The sequence below is a fragment of the Numida meleagris genome, chromosome 5 (assembly GCF_002078875.1).
Source record: "Numida meleagris isolate 19003 breed g44 Domestic line chromosome 5, NumMel1.0, whole genome shotgun sequence".
Taxonomy (NCBI): Eukaryota; Metazoa; Chordata; class Aves; order Galliformes; family Numididae; genus Numida; species Numida meleagris.
In genome coordinates, this window is record NC_034413.1 from 54,417,410 (window position 1) to 54,435,842 (window position 18,433).

At 37.2% G+C, this 18,433-nt stretch overlaps 1 long non-coding RNA gene across 1 annotated transcript in view; it reads left to right on the forward strand.

Annotated features, from left to right (window-relative positions):
* LOC110400446 overlaps positions 1-17,191 on the forward strand; it is a 64,511-nt gene extending 47,320 nt beyond the window's left edge. The window contains exon 4 of the long non-coding RNA XR_002439850.1: positions 17,135-17,191. This is a non-coding gene — a long non-coding RNA (uncharacterized LOC110400446). The remainder of the gene's footprint in view (positions 1-17,134) is intronic.

The window sequence follows — 18,433 nt, forward strand, 5'->3', positions numbered from 1 at the left end:
CTTTCCCTCTCTCTCTTTCCCTCTCTCTCTTTCCCTCTCTCTCTTTCCCTCTCTCTCTTTCCCTCTCTCTCTTTCCCTCTCTCTCTTTCCCTCTCCCTCCCTCCCTCCCTCTCCCTCCTCTTTTTTTTTTTTTTTGAAGTAAAAACAGTTTCTCTATTTAGAAGTAGAATTTTAATTAAAAACAGCCTATTGCAAAAGCTTAGTGCTAGGAGCACAGGACAAGACAACGTTGAAAGTCCTCATTTTGGTGTGGCACACACTGCAGCTCATCCCAAGGAAGTAAGAGTAGGTAAAGCTGCTTAAGTCTGGGCTGTGCTTCTCTAAGAGCATTGTGGACTGTCATCCCAGAGAGGTGGAATCAACTGTCAGGCTGCCTCAGAAGCCTTATGGACCTACCAGAAAAATGGATTTGTGTGGCATTAAGTTGTTCTTGCCCCCATTAGGGTGCATCACTGCTGCAGCCAAAACCTGCTTTTAAACTTCTTGTGTGTTTGATCCCCTGATTTAACATCCTCTCACTGTTGTAAATTGCTTCTTTGGGGAAAGGAGAGGAGCTGCCCATGTCTGCATTGCAGTCCTTTGTAACAGGGATGTTCCATGTTCTCCAGTGGAGGATTAAAAAAAAAATAAGTGTTTTATATGATATTTTTTATTCCTTGTGCTGTGGAGAAATTCAATTAACAGATTTAGAAATGGCTGATGACTTAAATCACAGAGAATAAGTGAGTTTGTTTTTATCTCACAAAAATGTAATCCAGTGTTGTCAGCAGATAGACGTGTCAGGAATTACTTCATCTGACTGCGTTTGCTATGACCTGGGGTCAGCTTCTCCTCCCTGTTACAGAGCAAGTCTGGTGCAACACTTCTGACATCTGTTCTGCCCGGTGCTTACTGGGGAACAAGGTATTGCAAAGGGAGCATTAGCCTCATACCCTGAGACAGTCTGTGCCTGGTGCAGGTTTATGGCTGCTGAGACAAAATCTGGAAATGCAGAAAGTGTCCTGTGAAGTTTGAATAAAATAGTTGATCTGAAATGGAAGGGAACTTCAAAGATAAACTAGCCCGACTGCCTGACCACTGAAGGGCTAACCAAAAGGTAAAGCAAGTTAGTGAGGGTATTGTCCAAATGCCTCTTGAACACTGACAGGTGCCTCTCAAGGAAGACTATTCCAATGTTGGGACTTGCAACAGTCCCAGAGGCAGCAGTCTCTTCCTTCTCAGTTTCCTTATCTTCCTTCTTTTCTCTCCTTCCTCCACCCTTCAAAAAATCTCCATGTTCCTTCAGTGCCCATACTCATAATTTATAGAATATCTGAGGAACAACAAAATGAAGGATTGTTGTTTCCTGGGCATACCCAGCTATTTTGTTCTGCTATGAGGGGTTTGTTCATGAAGAGATGAGGCAGTGGAGAGACAAAAAGGCTTTACTGGACAGCAGCATGAAGGATCTGCCACATCTCCACACTTAGACTTCTAAGTTTGTTGAATGTTTCTCCCTCCCAAAGATAAGTAGCCGTAGGACCTATGACCTGCCACTGAAACCTGCCATTTGTATTCGAGGTGTGAACACAGGCACACCCCAAACCTGTTTCAGAGCCCCTTAGCTTCCAAGTGTGGCACAAGCAGCCTTTTCAGTTTTTCTCGATTCCTGCTTAGTCATGAAAGGTAATTTAACTCTGACTTTAGTTGTATCCACAGGGTTTTGGCAGCCGTCTATTGATTTTTTTTGTGTTTTATTTTTTATTTACCTCTCTGAATTCCATATGGCTTTTGATTTAGTTGTACTGGAAAAGGACAAAGAAAAATCCCAGTCTGGTATGTCAAAAACTACACTTTGACTCAATAGGGAATGACAAGGGGTGAAAGACATTTTTCTACGGACTTACAGAATGGTGGTGTTGTTTCAATAATTCACAAAACCACTGATGTTCAGAAACCATTGTCTTGTGCCAGGACACAGCGTGTTCACAGTGGCGACAGAAAGACAGATCCTGATGCATGAACCCCCTCTCTGCCCATTTACCTCCTATAGTCAGTGAGTTCCTTAACTTCATTTGTTTATCAATTCATTCATTCTTGTGTATATTAATGCTAAGACTGAACAAGATCATTTTCCTCTCGAGCAGGCTCATTTTCTTTCAGTCCTTGTTGTCCTTCCTGTGTTACTGAGACAGCTTTTGGTTTCCAGGCTAGCTAGCTGAAAGTCTGTTTGTGGCTATAAAAGAGCCAAACCAAGGCTCAGTACATGGATCTGAGGAGGATTACTAAGGATTCTAGGGCATTTTGCTTCTGTCCAAAATTACTTTAAGGCATAGGTGTCAGATAGCTTGGCTGTGTCTGATGGATCAAGGGGACGGAGTGAGAGTGAGAAAGAGAGGTGAAAGGGATAAGGAAAGGATTGAGGACAAAAGGAAGATCAGAAAGTAGTCTGGGTAGTGAAGGAAGAGACAGGAACAATATCTTACTTGTGAACTTCTATTTCTAACTCTTTGAATACCAAAGATGATCGGGAACATTTCTTCAGATATATTGATGCAAACTGGAGATAGGTGGCTGGCTTTTACAGTTCATATCCCACTGCAAATAATCTACATCAGATTAAATGATTAGATATTTAAAGTAGGAAATATATTCTTAATTTGAGTCAGAAATAAAAATGAATCAAGCTTTTCCCACCATGTGTCTATTTTCTTCCCAATTTGCTCTGTTTGACAGTTCTGCCAGTAGCTGTTCGGGAGCCACTGAAACCCGTGGTAAGAGGTGCTGGAAGTTGGGGCTGCAGCACGTTTGCAGAGCTGTGTGTAAAGAGAAGAGTCCCAGCCCTGCAGTGTGTTTCTGTGGGCACTGAGTGTTCTGGCTGCTGCATGCCGGGTGCCTGCAATGCTCTGCCCAGTACTGGGCACTTGAGCTGGGGACAGGTGAGAGGCTGCTGCTTGGGCATCTGCACTGTAAGGCCAATGCTCTGGAGCTCACTTTGTGGCTTTGATTATCAGTACCTAGTGTCATGACCTCCAGAGCATACAGCATAATTCTCTGGGTTTTCTGCACAAGTAAGGCTTGAGTAGTTTTGCAAAAGCACAGCCAGGAGCCTCAGAGCTATGAAGACTTTCCCAGCCTCTACTTCTGTGAACAAAACCGAGACATTCTTATTCTAGTGTAAATGTACTCACAATGGTTTGTAGCCAAATAACCAGTTGTGCCAAGCATGACTGATTTTACTATCTCACTGCCCATCTATGAATATACAGCCCAAAGAAACACCAATTTTTTTTTCTTATAACCTGACTGACCTGCTGTGCATCTACAAATGTTACTGAATCTCTGCTTCACCTGAAACAGTGTGATGCATGCCATAGCATTGACAATGAAAGAGTCACAGTTATTTTTAACTCTTTTCAATGCTGAGATACCAAAGTGACTTAAATACTTAAGAGATCTATAGATGAAGTAAAAATGGACTGGTCTAATAGATAGCAGTGTTTACAACATACTGAGGAGAGGATTGTGAACCGCGATGCAGTGGGACTGATTTTGTCCTTCTGATTATTGGATATTTTCTCTATCTTTGCGATTCAGTGAGTATTTTACTAATTGAACTTGTAAAAGTATGTGTTTTCCACTTCATCAGCCTCTGTTCATATCCCTCTTCTAAGCATCTAAACTATAAAGCATAGTAAAGAAATGTATGTGGTAGTTTTATAGCACCCTGCAACTTTCAGTGTTTTGTCTGAAGTAGATTAGCATATTGTGAAACCCAGAATTTCTGCTTGTAGAAGAGAGTACTAATATTTTTTAGAAGTTGTGATGAGCAACTTCAAAAATCCCAGGGAAAATGAGAGGAACCAATGATACATACAAAACAACATACTGAAAGAATGTCATCTGCATTTATAGAAATGTATAGATCAAATTAATAAAGGAGCCTTGGTGGAAAAATAAAGAAGATGCCAGTAAACCATATTTTCAGAAGTAAATGGTCTTTTGCAATGAAGGCCCATGGGTTCAAAATGTAGTTACATTTGGCTTGTAGCTACAGAAAAGGTAGGTCCGTTGATACAAAAAATAGATGTTGGGGAATAAAAAAAAAGAACAAAAAATAAGAACATCAGTCTTAAAAACCTGGTAAAACTCTCTACTGAGATAGAAATATATAGGTGTATAAATTAGACATGCGTATATAATTATATTATCTCATGTTTGGTTGATTTCCTTTGATCCCAATTCTTTGCTAGTGACATAATGAAGAAAGCTGTGCTACTCTTTTTTTTTTTTTTTTTTTTTGTTCAATCCCTTATGTTTGGTCAAACTGCATTTTCATAGCTGGATAATGTGGTAAAAAGATTCATTGTAAGGGTTACCTAACAACATTGGTGGTGTTGATGAATAGTTGCAATTAATACATTCCCTTAATTAGTCTGATACCCAGAAGATGCACCTGGCAGGTCATTTTAATACTACAATTGATTTATTGCTGCTAGAAATGATTTTACCAGCTATCTTCAGAGAGCACAATTAGAGAGGATTTCATTTTTTTTATGCGTTTTCACTGAGGAATAAACATAAAAGGTCTATGTAATTCAGAACAAAGCAGCTATAATGTACTAATGGTTTATGGATTTTATTAATATTCAGCTAACATTAGAGGCAATTTTAGAGAATAGCAACCTATTTTCTATATGAAGTATTCCATTTTTAGTATCTGAGTGCCTTATTTAAAAAACAAAATCAAACCATGATATTTTAAAAGAGTTGCTATTATCACGTATGGGAAATCTTCTAAATGGTGTACCATTATTTTCGTAGACATGTGTTTGTCTGTGCTTTGTCATGTATGTGGTGTGTGTATCAGATGCATTGAGATCTGGAAAAAATATAAAATGTGTACTATTTTTTGAATCACGTTGAAGTCCCTCTAAACAAAGAAAGGTTTTTGTAGAGTTAATGTAACAGTGTAAATAAGCTAACATCAGCTTTGCCCTTCATAAAAGTATCAAATATTATTTTTGTATTTTTTAATGTTTCTGAAACTGATTGTAAAATTAGCTTCTTGCTCTGTTTTTTTCCCTCAGCTTACTGTATTTTTCTCCATTTGTAGTGCTGCAGCAGACAGCATGGCTGCCTTTTGTTAGCTTCTCTGTGCACTGTCAGTGACTCTGTTGTGGACACCTCCAGCAGGCTCCCTTTCTGCATCTTAGAACAGAAGACTGTTTCTTGAATAGCAACTATTAATTCTTAGGAGCTTAAAAACAACTTTTTTTCATCTATTTTCCAAGTGACAAAATGCTTTTTCCTTGATAGGGGAAAAACTGTTTAGGCAGTGGACAAAAAACATATCTGTATATTGTTTACATGCTCCAAATTTGAAATGAGAAATTTGTTTATGCAGGGAATGGAAGGTTATTCTTTCAATGTTTTTGGCTGATCTGGGTTCACCTAAGCTTTGCCTGTCCTCAGAAGGCCTTTAGCTTGCCTTGGGAACTAATGGGCCAAGCCTGATTTGCAGAGTGCTCCCCTGTGATCCTCAACACAGGAGCACAACTTGCGAACACAAGCTGTGCCCTCAGCCTTGGCATCCGGAATTTAGGAATCAGGATTTGGAAGCCAAGTTTTGCTTTTCAAATTACTGCACTAGTAGAATAGCTTTTGACCTTGCAATAAATGCATGAGAAAATAATTGTGGTTCAGTACTTCTGAGCAGTGTTTAGCCTCATGTTATAACACACCATACTGCATAAAAGGCAACACATGGAACAAAAAAGGAAAATTTCCGGGTCTATTTTCTGTGAGAGCCAAAAGGCAGTGTTGAGCTGTACAAGTAAAGTAGGAAATTGCTGCTAAACAAGGATATGATTTATAGCACATTTAAGACGTGGTTTAAGTCTCCCTGAAGTCAAGGTCCAAGCCTGGGATCTCTGCTCAGAAAAGATGCATCTCAGCATGTTGAAGTTTCTCTGTTACTGTAATGTTCTGGTTGTGTACATTAATTTTTTTTCATGTGAATCTCTAATAAGGAGTGCTTGGGTGACAATCTGCCAGAATCATTGCAACCTGAGAGCTAAGCAAATGTTGTAGGTGAAAAGGGAGCTGGAAGAAACCCTGTTGGCAGTAGGGTGGATTTCAGTGGGTTGCAGGTGAGGTAAAAAGGCACTTTAGGAGTGACAATAGAAATGTGTTTGCAAGACAACGTGTACAAGACATGATGTAGTCAATGCCAAGACTTTCAGTCTGTGTATCTTGGGATGCAGAGCCTGATGGAAACACTCAACATTGTTCCTGTGTCACAGTGGGATCACTAAGGCGAGCTTTTCCTGAGACTCTGAAAGAGGGAAATGCTCCTTGTTCATCAGGGAGGTGTTGTGATTATGAATGATTTTAAGGAGTTTCTGCCAAACAGGAGTCCTTTCCTTTCTGTTTAGATTATAAGGAAGCTGACGGATATTAGAAATGTTGGGAGTAATGAGAGGCTGAATATAGAATCACCAAGGTTGGAATATGGATACTGCAGGTTGGAGACACAGAGCAAAGCTTTAAGAGAATTTAAAAATGAGGTAAATTTATAAGCTTAAGTAGAGGGGAGATAATACCTCTCAATGGTTTCTTCCAAAAAATAATTCTATTAGGGTCTTCATTTTTATTTTCTTGTCTTCCTTGCTTGAATTGTCATTAGATTTTTTTCTGAAGGTGTAACACAGAGCCCTCAGATGCCAGGTAGACTAGAGGCTGTTGAAAACTGTCTTAACAAATATTTCTGTTATTAAAATACCGTCCAATCTTTTAGCCTTTGTTGAGGAACCAGGGGTTTTTGTATTAATAAGACTTAAACCAACTGATTTGAAATATTGTATGACAAAATGTAACTATAATTTAGGTTCATTTTTTAAGGCCTAAGATTACTTAAGTAAAGAATCCAATGAATATAAAGGAACATAAACCAGTAACAGCTGATTCAAAAAAAAAATCATTCTGAATATTTAATTTAGAACAAAAAGAACAAAATCTTTTCCAGCTGAAAAGTTAATGTCAACATTTTTTTTTTCTCTTAGGGATTTTAGTGAAGATTTGCAATTATCATAGGACTTGGTGCAGTTTGTTTGCTCCCCACAAAAGCAGAGATGATTTTTATTGACCAATCTTTGATCCGAGAGATTAAAGAAAGTACCGCAAGAGCAGTGAAAAGGATAACACCATGGGGGTCAATAGGCTTACTGCTACTTGGAAATGAAAGTGAAGCATTCCATTGGGAGAGGGGGTAATTTAACATTCTTACTGGGAACTTGAGAGTTTTCAGTTTCTTTATTATTATTATTTTTTATTTTAGAAGAAAAAAAATATTCATTTTACTTACAGGTTTCTCCATGACTTAATACCATGGCCATAATATGAGGTCATTTAGAGGGCACTAGATTTGCCGACATAATTCTGCACAGTGCTTTTTAGCCAAATGGCTTGGCTGTCACTTACTCGCACTCTTGATTGAAGTGTTTCTGGTAGACTTTTGGAATGCAGTCTGAGGGGTTAGCGACTCAATATTTTCAACATGAATACATTTCCTATCTCATAGAAAGTTTCTATGAACTGCTGCAGAGTTAATGTGTCTTTCTGTTGTTTTGTGAAGCAATGTGAGCTTTACACAAAGCTGGTAAAATTACAGGAGTCAGAAAGAAATGAAAGTCCTAGCCAGATACAGTTTTATTTTTTATGGTGTCATCATGGTGGTACTTTATGAAGGTATCAAAATGTCTGCTGAAAGGCAAATTTTTCTTTCGCAAAATAACCATTAATGCCACTTTTCCATTGTGTGTGTGTGTTTTTTCCTCCCTCCATGTCCAGGTGGTATGATTTTTGTCTTCCCTTGTGCAGCAGAGAATATGTGCAGGAAGAACAACAGCTGGTATGACTTTGATTAGGGATGCACTGAAGTGCTTTTGTTTACAGAATATTCGCAGAAATGCAAGAGGCCTGGCAGAGGACTGGTGTCACGCTTCTTCCTCTCTTTGAAAAGTTGCCAAAGAAATCTGTTTGAAATTGGCCAGTTATACTTACTTTGCTTCTTACTAGAGGCAGGATTGGAGATTTAGCACATTTTCCCATTTTTATGTAATTTGTTACTGATAAATATTAAATTGTTATTAACTAACTTTAAAGGAAGGCTCAAAAACCCCTCAGAAAACTTCTTGTGTCCTATGAATCTATGCTTAAAGAGCACTATCAACATTTCACCTAGGAGACCAATTTGTTTTGTCACAAGGAATATTCATGGTCTGTTCACCCTGCAACAGTTTGTGAAACTTGGCTTTTCTGCTGGTGTGGTGTGAGGTAAACATTTTTTTTTTTTTACTCCAGAAGCAGAATACATCTGTCTGTCTGTTTTGAAGATTGTTTCAAGATTCTAATAGAAAGATAGTTTTATTAACAATGATGTTATAGTGGCCGGGGACTTAATAGGGATTAGAATTATGATTATCTATTTTTTTTCTTTTATCTTCTCTCTTCCTTAATTTCTTGAAGACGACTAACTTTGGGTACTTTGGTTGTCATATGAGAATTAAAGACTTGAACTGATCATTAAAAAGCATGAGGCAGCTATGTAAAATTACTATTCTGTTTACAATCAAATGATGCGCTTTTTCTACAGCTCATTTACTATTTGCAACAGGTTGCTGGCAACATTTTCTAGGTCTTAAAACTCTGTGCTATGCTTTTATGTACTTGGATCATGTTAGGTTTTCTAGAAAATCATCACTGACCTGGTTGCTCACTTTTTGGTCATTGTTGGATGTTGATGTTTTAGGTTTTTCTTTTCTTTGTGTTCCTTGATTATTCAGGAAATTGTATCTCTCATTTATGTTAATAAGTACTGATGTAGCAACGAGACATTTTGTGTTAGTTCATGGTGAGAAAATCAAAACTCTCATAAACTTTCTAAAAGTTTATGAGAGCTATTTATGCCTTCCTTCTATATTCCTTTTCAGATTCAGTGATCTAAACTTGCACCTTCCTCCTGATTCTTTTCCTTTAGGGTAACTTACAGGTTTTATCTCTTAACTGTTGAAATGGACCGCTATACTTTTTTTCACTGAAGATGTAACACATTTCCATCCTTCCGACTGTGTTTCTCAGATCTTGCTCTCTCTGTGTATTTGGTGGAGAGTGGAGTGGGGTGGATTTCTGTTTTCTAAAAGCCTCAACTGCTATAGGAACTTGATCATATGTGAACCATCAGATTTCATTTTAGTTTTTTTTTCAGTGGTAGAGGAGTAAAACCTAAAGATGTAGACTGACTGAACTGTAAAGCTTCAGAAACTAGAAGACAAATAGAATGAATCCCAAATGTGCTATGGAAAAACAAAGCCCTTTTGATATGGAAGGGCCTACCTTTTTAATGGTGCTCTCTTGGGGCGATGTTCAGTGAATCTAGCACTGTTGCACGGTGGTATACTCAGGAGCAGGATATAAGAAAGGGCCCCTAGTGTAGCAACAAAGATTAAGGGTTTTACTGATAATGACCTAAAAATGAAACAACTTCTGTAGTCAATGCTGCTTTTGGGTATAGTGGACAAGAAATGGTATTAGCTTTTTGTGTGCTCTGAAATCACAGTATTTTATCTCTACAAACTCAGTTGGTTTTTTTTTTTAAAGGTAGGTTCTCCCCCTTTTTTTTAACTGGGGACAAACTATGAAAATTTGTAAAACATCTATGCAAAATCTCTGCTGTGTTCACACGTAAGTGGCGTGTTTTTATGGTTCACTTGTTGCCTTCACTGGCTGTTGTCAACATTATCCATGTTTCTGAAACCCTTGTGTGATCTCAAGGAGAAAAAGGAGGGGGAGGGAAGAAAGAAAATAGATTTTTTGCAGCTTAGTTTTTTTTTATGGAGCAAATACATTGCTAGTATCAGGCTTATATTTGTGTAAAAAAACAAGTCTGTTTTTGCTGCATTTTGGAATTAATACATATGAAACTTTTTGCTAGCTATGTGTGAGGTTTTGGTTACAATAAAACTTAAGGATTCACTCACAGTTAATGAACAGTCCCCTCTGCTTTCCTGTTCAGAACTGAATTGCTTATTTTAGCAGGACAGAGCAATGAAAAGAATGTTCCATTAAACTAATTGAATATTGTCTTAAGCTGTGAAAGATGTGGAAAATTCCGTTAAGGATATCGCTAAAAACAAACCAAAAAAAGATGGCAAACACTGCATGCTGGATTCCTCCCTCTGTACAGTTAGTAAACTGAAACATTTGCGTATCAAAGTATTTCTGGTTTAAGTATCAATAGCAGCTGACTGAAACTGCACCAGGAATTTGCGGTCCAGTCAGATTAGATCGTTATCTTTAGACTTCTATCTTTCCACTCAGGGATAAGAGTTTGGTTGCCCTGATTCATTTAATCTTTGCTATTTCTATTTAATCACAAAATTGTCACTAAAAGTAAATCCTCAAGAAAAGATAAAACCGAAGTGATTATTAGGACATGCCTTAGAAATGTATGGTGATTATTTTCATTGAGAAGAAATTTGACAAGCTGAAATAAGGTTGTTGGATGCTCCCGCACCCCACTTTATTTTTTACCCTGAAGAGAAACAGGAAAAATGTTTGGGTCTCCTATATTCAAAAGTTCAAAAGTGTTTCTTTAAGATTTCTCTTAAAAACAGGCCTTACTATTAAGTTTTCCTAAGCTGTTCAGCAAGTATGAAGATGGGTGAGTATTTGGCAATTTGGTATTCACTTCATTACAGTATTCCAGGAACTCCAAAATGTGGTGAGGAATAAAATAAATTTCCTTGAATGACCTGTGGGGTTACAATCTGTTAAATTCTGTCAAATTAAATATATAATATATAAACCGTCATTATAACAAATAAATGTTAGAATCATCTCAGTAGAGTAGGCATGGGGCAGGGAGAGAACAGTGTTGCTGTTCAGACACTACGAGTCCCTTAGGGTGTCAACTTCAACCAAATTAAAAAATGTGTGCCAGCCTCAAGTTGGCATGCTTGAGTTCACTTCACTCCAGTCAATGAGGCACCTTAGCGCAGTAAGCACAATAGAGACAAAGACATGCCTTGCAACTGACAGAGAGAGAAAAGAGTCCTTTGAGATGAAATGTTAACATAAGAAGTGAAAATGGTTTGTGGTAGTCTCAAGCTGGCTCTTTTGGGTTCACTTTCCTATAGTTACTGAACTATAGTGCTGTACCTTAACAGAGGAGTCTCAATAAAATTAGAAAGATATCCTAAAAAGGACAGAAGACGAGAGAGAGTAAAAGAGAAAGAGAGAGAGGGAGAATTCTTTTGATAAGAAGCTTAACAAAAGTGGAAAAAAATGGTTTATGTGAATGTTAGTTTTCATGGCAGTCTCAAGCTGACACTTGGGCTCCCTTTATTACAGTCAGTAAGCTACTTTAGCAAACAAAGGAGAATGGAGAGAGGGATGGCTGGAAACAACAGAAAAGGAGAGAAAGAGAGACTTCTTTGACAGCAACAACACAAAATCTCTGCTTGTTTTTCCATTTTTAAAACATTTCCTGTAAGGCAGAGAAACACAAATGTCTGAATCTTTGTGAGGTTACTTCATAGATAATTAAACAACTTAAATGCTGAGATTTTAAATTTGCTTAAGCAACATAGCTGCTTAATTGAGCTCAATAAATAGATAGAACAGGGGCAGTGAATTGCTGCCTTAACTTCCTAAAAACAATTTTCTTCAGCTTGCTGTTTTCAAATATTAATAAATAACCAGGAAATTGTACATTCTATTGTAGCGTTGAATCCATTTTAAATTCTCATCATATATAACAATACATTGGAAATATAACCAACAGAATATCTCTATATATTTAATGCAGTCAGTAGTGCTGAAAACTTAATGGTTGCAAGTTTATACCTACATCACGTGATTTATCAGAGAATCTAGCTTTCTAAACAGATACAAGAAGAATTGCTAAACCATCTTTTCTCTCAATCCGGTCCTTTGAGTTTTAGGTATTTAATTCAATCTAGTATTTCAAGTTTTAGGTATTGAAGTTCTGCCTCTGACCTCTAGTTCTCAGAATGCATTGGAAAGGAAATATGTTTGATTAGCTTCCTCAAATTTAAGCTTTGCAAGGTGAACATGAGAGTAAAAAGACTTCAGGTCTATTGTACCCGTTAGGTAAATATATGAGGTAAAGTAAACCATACCCATCAAAGCTGTAATTAAAAGACATGAAAATTGTCAGATTTTGAACATCATCTATTCACTACAAAATGGACCATTAGATATCTGGCTGACAAATGTTTTCATTCTGAACCTAATGTGCACTGATCATATGTCATCTGCAAATTCTGTAGAGGCACACTCTGGAAAGGAAGGGAAGTCACAGTCACAAATTATTCTTGCCCTCCATTAGGCAAATTGTCAAGTTTATAGAATCAATAGAAGATTCTTTATAATACATAAATTGGTAGGCATCCATGAGCAAAAGCAACTGGATAACCAAAGATGAAGCTTAATTAGAGAAGAACTTGCTTTTACTGATAGTGGATTATGAAGATACACTTCTAAGGAAACAACACTGAAGCTTCCAGCTTCTTCATTTTGTGATGTAAAATCCACTGCATTCTGACTTTCCTTGCCTTTTAATAAAATTTCGGTATGGAGGGAAAGAAAGCTTTGCAAAGAAAGATAAATGTTAATCTATTAACCAAGATGAATATGTTTATAAAAGCCTGACAGAAATATTTAAAAATATGCAATAAGTAAATGGAATTTGCAAATGGAATAGAAAATAGGAAAAAAAGAAGTGACATGCGAACAAATTTATCTGTGCTTTTTGGTAAAGCATTCATACCAGCCTTATGCTGTTTTTCACACTGTATGATTGTTCACTGAAGTTATTGTGATACATCTGCTCCATAATGACTTAGTTTGAAATGTTTGAAGACCTGTATAACAAGTAAGTAGCAAATTACATCATTCAATACAATAAAATTTAATTCATGCTAAGAGTCAGGAAACTTCAGCAGTTCAAAGTTTTTCATTAATTTCCTTCAGCTATTCAAATATTCAAGAAAAACCTTTAAGATGTTAGAAAATCCACTGATACTTCCAAATCTTCTTGGATTGGTCTCTCAGACCTAAACTTCAGTTATTTGTTCTTTGAAAGGCTCTTTGAAAGCCTTTGTCAAAGGCTGAGGACACCTGAGGATTGAGTTCTATGTATCAGGTCATAGCTAAGGGATTATAAATCAGTTAAATTATATGTGAATTCTGCAGAAAAAATGTTTTCTGTATCTGTAGCCTGGCCAGTATTAGTCAGAAGAACATAGTGAGCAGATGGTGAAAAAGAAGTGAAGAAGATGGTACTTCTTTCAGCAGTGAAAATGTGCTTTTGTGATTCAGATTAATAATGGCTGTCTGGATTTTTTTTTTTTTTTTGGATGATAATGTTCATGAGGGGCTACCACACATCCATGGGGCTTTGACAGCAGCAACATTCATGACCAAATTTTGTTTGCTTTTTTACTAATCCATGAAATTGTGACAACGCTCAACTTTCTATCAGCATATTTAGTGCTGAAAAATGGAACTTTTAACTTCAGCTGGATGAAGAAACAGGAGTGAGAACTACGAAGTGAGAACATTATTCAAAAATAAGAGAATAAAACCAAAAAGGAGAATACTAGAGAACACTGAAGCAAAAGAATGAGAGATGAAAAGAGGCTGGATAAGGAAAGCAATAAGTTGGCTGTCACAAGATAAAGAGGAATGCTTGCATCAAGCCCAACAGTGCTGGTCCTGCATTATGGAGTCCATTGAATTCTTGCCCTGCATTTTATTGACATCTGTTTTGACTTGATGAATAACTCAGTCCCCAAGTTTAGGTGATTTGAGAGAGTAGTTCCAAATTAACCAAATTATTTACTACCTGTGATATGAAAACAATCAAGTTTAATCGGTAAGGGTGAAAAACAAGCGGCAAGAGTAAAATTGTAACACTAAATCAAAATATTCATTTTTCTGCCTTACTAATGTGGGGGTGTGAGAGAGACAGACTGACATCCATCTGCTTGGACTACAGAGACTAATCTGAACAAACATGCAGCATACTAAATGCTCCTCCCAACCCCTCAAGAATGAGCACTTCTGTTTAGCATTATTGTATGCCATCCAGTTTTCTAAGCTACAGAAATTCTGATGTACCCCCAGACAGTTCATGTAAATGCTGTTAATGATTACTGTCCACTCTGCCAAAAACAATACTGATGCTGCTACTTTGCTTCATGTAATTCTTTCTTTTGCCACTGGTTTGTAATGAGCCTTGAAGGAAAACTGCAGCAGTAAGCACCATCTCCCTCACCTCCCCTCTGTGTTTTGAGTGATGACTGTTTCTGACATAAAGGCTCTAGCTCTTTAAACTTAGATGTGCTGTTAATGTGTCTTTTTCCAAAAAAGTGATCTTACTTGTCAAAGACAGTTTTGGTGTCTAGAAAAAGTGAAGAAAACTTCTGGGGTTTAAGGTAACATCTTTTGGCTTAGTTTTAATTTACATTTCATGATCAACTGCATTTCTTAACAGCAAGTACGCCGAGTTACTGTTGAGACATGTACTGCACTAGGTGTGATGCCTAGAAAACAGTTTTTCTTCCACTTGTAAGGAAGTAAGAAGAATTATGGGTAGCGTTCAAGAGTGATAGGACAAAAAGACATTTTTGTGCTCCTAGCGCTAGCATACGGGAGAGGAGAGTGTATTTCTGGGAGCCCAGGTGTCCTGCATGGTAGTTCATTTACGAGTAGGATATAATAAAGCTGTCTTGTGTGTGCTGTTGCTTGACTGTGTCTGTAACATGTTCTATCACCACTACTGTATAATGTCCAAACTGAATTAATACAACTGGAACAGATGCTAAATGATGGTACCCAAGCCACTTATGTCCTGTTTTACACTTCATTTTGTGATCAGTGTGAAACTGTGTGAACATTTGATATCCATCTTGGATTTTCATCATGTGACCTCATATTTATAGGCTATAAATCCATATTCAACTACTGAGCTGATTTTGGTATTAATTCTCTCAACTGCATACATGAGACAAAATGTTTGGAAATAACCTTTGATTAAATGTGCTTACAGGAATGACTACTGAAGAAACTGAAATATTATATTTAATGTAATACCCTAGCAGTGGAGAAAAAAGAAAGCGAGGGACTCTCTATATATACTTTTGTAAACTTCTGAGCGTGTTCTACGTAGACTTGAACTCCATTCACAGGATTTGAGAAAAAATCTCCAAAAACATGTACAAAACTTGTTTCATTACTGCATAGATTCCTGTTAGAAAAATAATTTTAAAACCCCTTCATTATTGCCTGTCTTTCAACGGAAAGTCCCTTTTGTCTGTTGAAGATTTAAAAAAAAAGCAGCTGTATTTTATATATTTTCCTTTCACACAGGACATTCAAACACCTCACACTTCCATTCATTGTCCTACAGATTTTCCTTTCTTAAATCAGCTCGTCTTCCCCTTCCTGTTTGCAAAGTGAAAGTATTGATAAAACACTGCATTTAGTTATTTGTGCTCCTCCCACCCCATTAAATACATGAAATGTCATTTCAGATGATTAGTTGTTCCCCATGAAGATTGTTGTTTACTTCATTATTAGCAGTCATTGTGATGAAATGGGGCAATCTTAACCTCTTTGAGCAGAATTCTCTACATAGTACTTTTGGCAGTAGCCATGGGAACCTGAAGTTTTGATGATTTTGAACCCACAGATTCTTTTTGCATTTTAATAGGATGGACTTTAGTGGTCATAGTGTAGTCTGGTTACCCAAAGTGAGCTTTGTATTGTAGGAGGGTAGTAAGGCACAGTATAACATGAAGAAATTACTTTGCCTTTTTATTCCTCAATATGTTCCAGAAAATGGGTTTTAATACTGGCAGCCCCTCTGAAGTACTGTCAAGATTAATAGAGTGCTGAAAATGCTATTTCTGTAAATATGGAAGATTGCGTTATGCATCAAAGCCTCCTCTGGAAGGACTACATGATTAATCTTAGCTTACATGTGTAGCCATGCTGATTCCAGTGGGTTATAGTCCTGTTGCAGAGCAATATCTTGTTACATACAGACAGGTTACCCATGATTCTGCTATTCACATGAATGCTTTCTTCCTCTCTGTCTCTTTAAGAAATTGAATCTTCATTGACTCACAGATGACTGTATTGGATTCATAAAAAAGTCTTTCAGCTCTCCCTGGGCATATGCTATATCATGAATTGTCTCCTTAAAGACAGCAGGCCACCTCATTATGGTTACAATAGACAAATTCCGTAGCATGTGGTCTGCTTTTATGGCCTTGACTTGTACATTTTTTACCTCAGAGACTTGCCACTCATGTTGACACAGATTTGTTGTGTGTGATGAAGTGATAAAATCAATGAAGAGGACACATGTGCTTCTCTAGCTTTCAGAAAGACTTTATTATTTATTGTTTATTGTTGTAACTTAAATCCACTGAACAATTTTCTGCAAAGGTACATTTACTTTTTGGATTTGTTTTATTCTGCCTGCAGCTTAGAAGGTGCTCTTAGTGCATACTGTACGTGTTAGCTTTCCAAAAGTTACAATGGAAAAAAGGGAATATAAATCTATATGCCTTGGCAAGAACTGTACCCAAGGGAAGGTGGAGGGAGGAGAAGCATTAAGTAAACAATTTTAGAAAAACAAGCAACCGAATGCTAAGTATTCCTGTGTTATTATCTTTTGGTCCAGCAAAATACATTGTTATTTAAAGGGATACAGAGAGCCAAGAAAAAAAAATTATTCTTGTATTTTAAGACATATCAGTAACTAGAGCTCTCTGATAAAATTTTCATCATTAATTTTGGCAGTTAAAAAAAGTAAAAACACCTGTTTACGGTAAAAAAAACAAGCAAAAAATTTACTATAACACGGGCTGAAGAATGTCAGTGTAATTTCTGAGAAAGCTGAACATCTTGTGGATCTGTACAGCACCTACTGTTGCATGTACCTGGGGAGAGAACCTAATAGTCAGTTTGGGAAGTCTAAACCTCTAAAAAGCTTCCAGCTTTTTTATTTAATTAGCAGTCTTTGTTCAGCTTCTCTCTCTCCCTCTCTGCTTTCTTTCAGAAAGGAGTGAGTGAAGAGCAAATGGCTGGCATCAAGGTAAGGAAAACAAGAATGAGGCATGTTCAGTCAGTGCAGAAAGAAAACGTACTGAAATATTCTAGAATATGCTGATGATAAAAATTATGCTGTAGGCATAAAGGGTATGGCCATAGAGAAGTTTGTCAACCACCCTTGTTTTGGCTATGTGTAAGAAAAGATTTGAAAGGAACTACTGTAGAAAACAAACTTTCATTTTACTTTGCAGAAGCATTCATAATATGACAAACTGTGGTAAGGTATCTTAGTCCATAGGTTTTTGTATTAGGTATTGAAGTCATTTCCCATGGTCACGGACTCAGCTGTAATAAGCAAGGGGACAAGCTAAATTTTGGATGCGTTTATAATCAGCCTAGGTTGGTGAGAGCACCGACATTGGTAAAATACTGGTAATTATTCACATTTTGATGTTATTTGCAAACATTTTTAAAGCTTTCTATGGAACAGGGACATTTTTGGCTGTTACAGATTGCTTGTCCATTTTCAGATTTACCTCTTCTTTACCTTTAAGAGTGACATTAGACAAATCACCTGTTTTTCTTGCTTCTCACTCTCATACCGATCAACTTAATCCATGTGAGCTGCAAATTCCACCCAAGTGTAATTCTGTGGGAGCACTGAAAAGAAAAGGAAAAATCAGATTAGAATGATTTTGAAACTGAATCTGAACTGGTTGACCAGTCTTGATTCCTGGCTGGTGTATTTAGAAGGCTTTCTTTGAGAAACATAACTGATTGCAGTCAGTAAGTTGTTATCAATATCTGGATTCTCTGGAAGAAATAGATAAAAAGATGAAACAACTGGGTCAATCTGAAATTTGGGGAGACGGAATGAAAAATTTGACAGATCAGATGAAAAAGTCAGACTTGCTGGAAGACTGACCTCTGCCTTGATTCAGGGCATCTGACCACGGCTTTTTATGATAGCATGAAACATCAGTGTCCTGCTCGGCTTCTCTCTACCCCAGGACACGCATTACATCATGTTCTTATTAGCCAGGATTTTTATAGCTGAGGACCTTGCTACTGGGATACAAATATAGACCACTGCAGTGCATCATTTTTCTGAGGGCAGAATATGGTGGCTTCTCAGAAGTATGAAGTGGTGCAGCATATAGAATGCAGAATGTGATTCGAGAAAGAAGCATAGGCTTATGCTCAATGAATTGCATTTGCTATCTGTTTGGGGTCTTTTTTTTTTTTATATGGTTAAGATTAGTCTTACACTAAGGACTCTTCTGCCTACCCACCAGATATAATATGT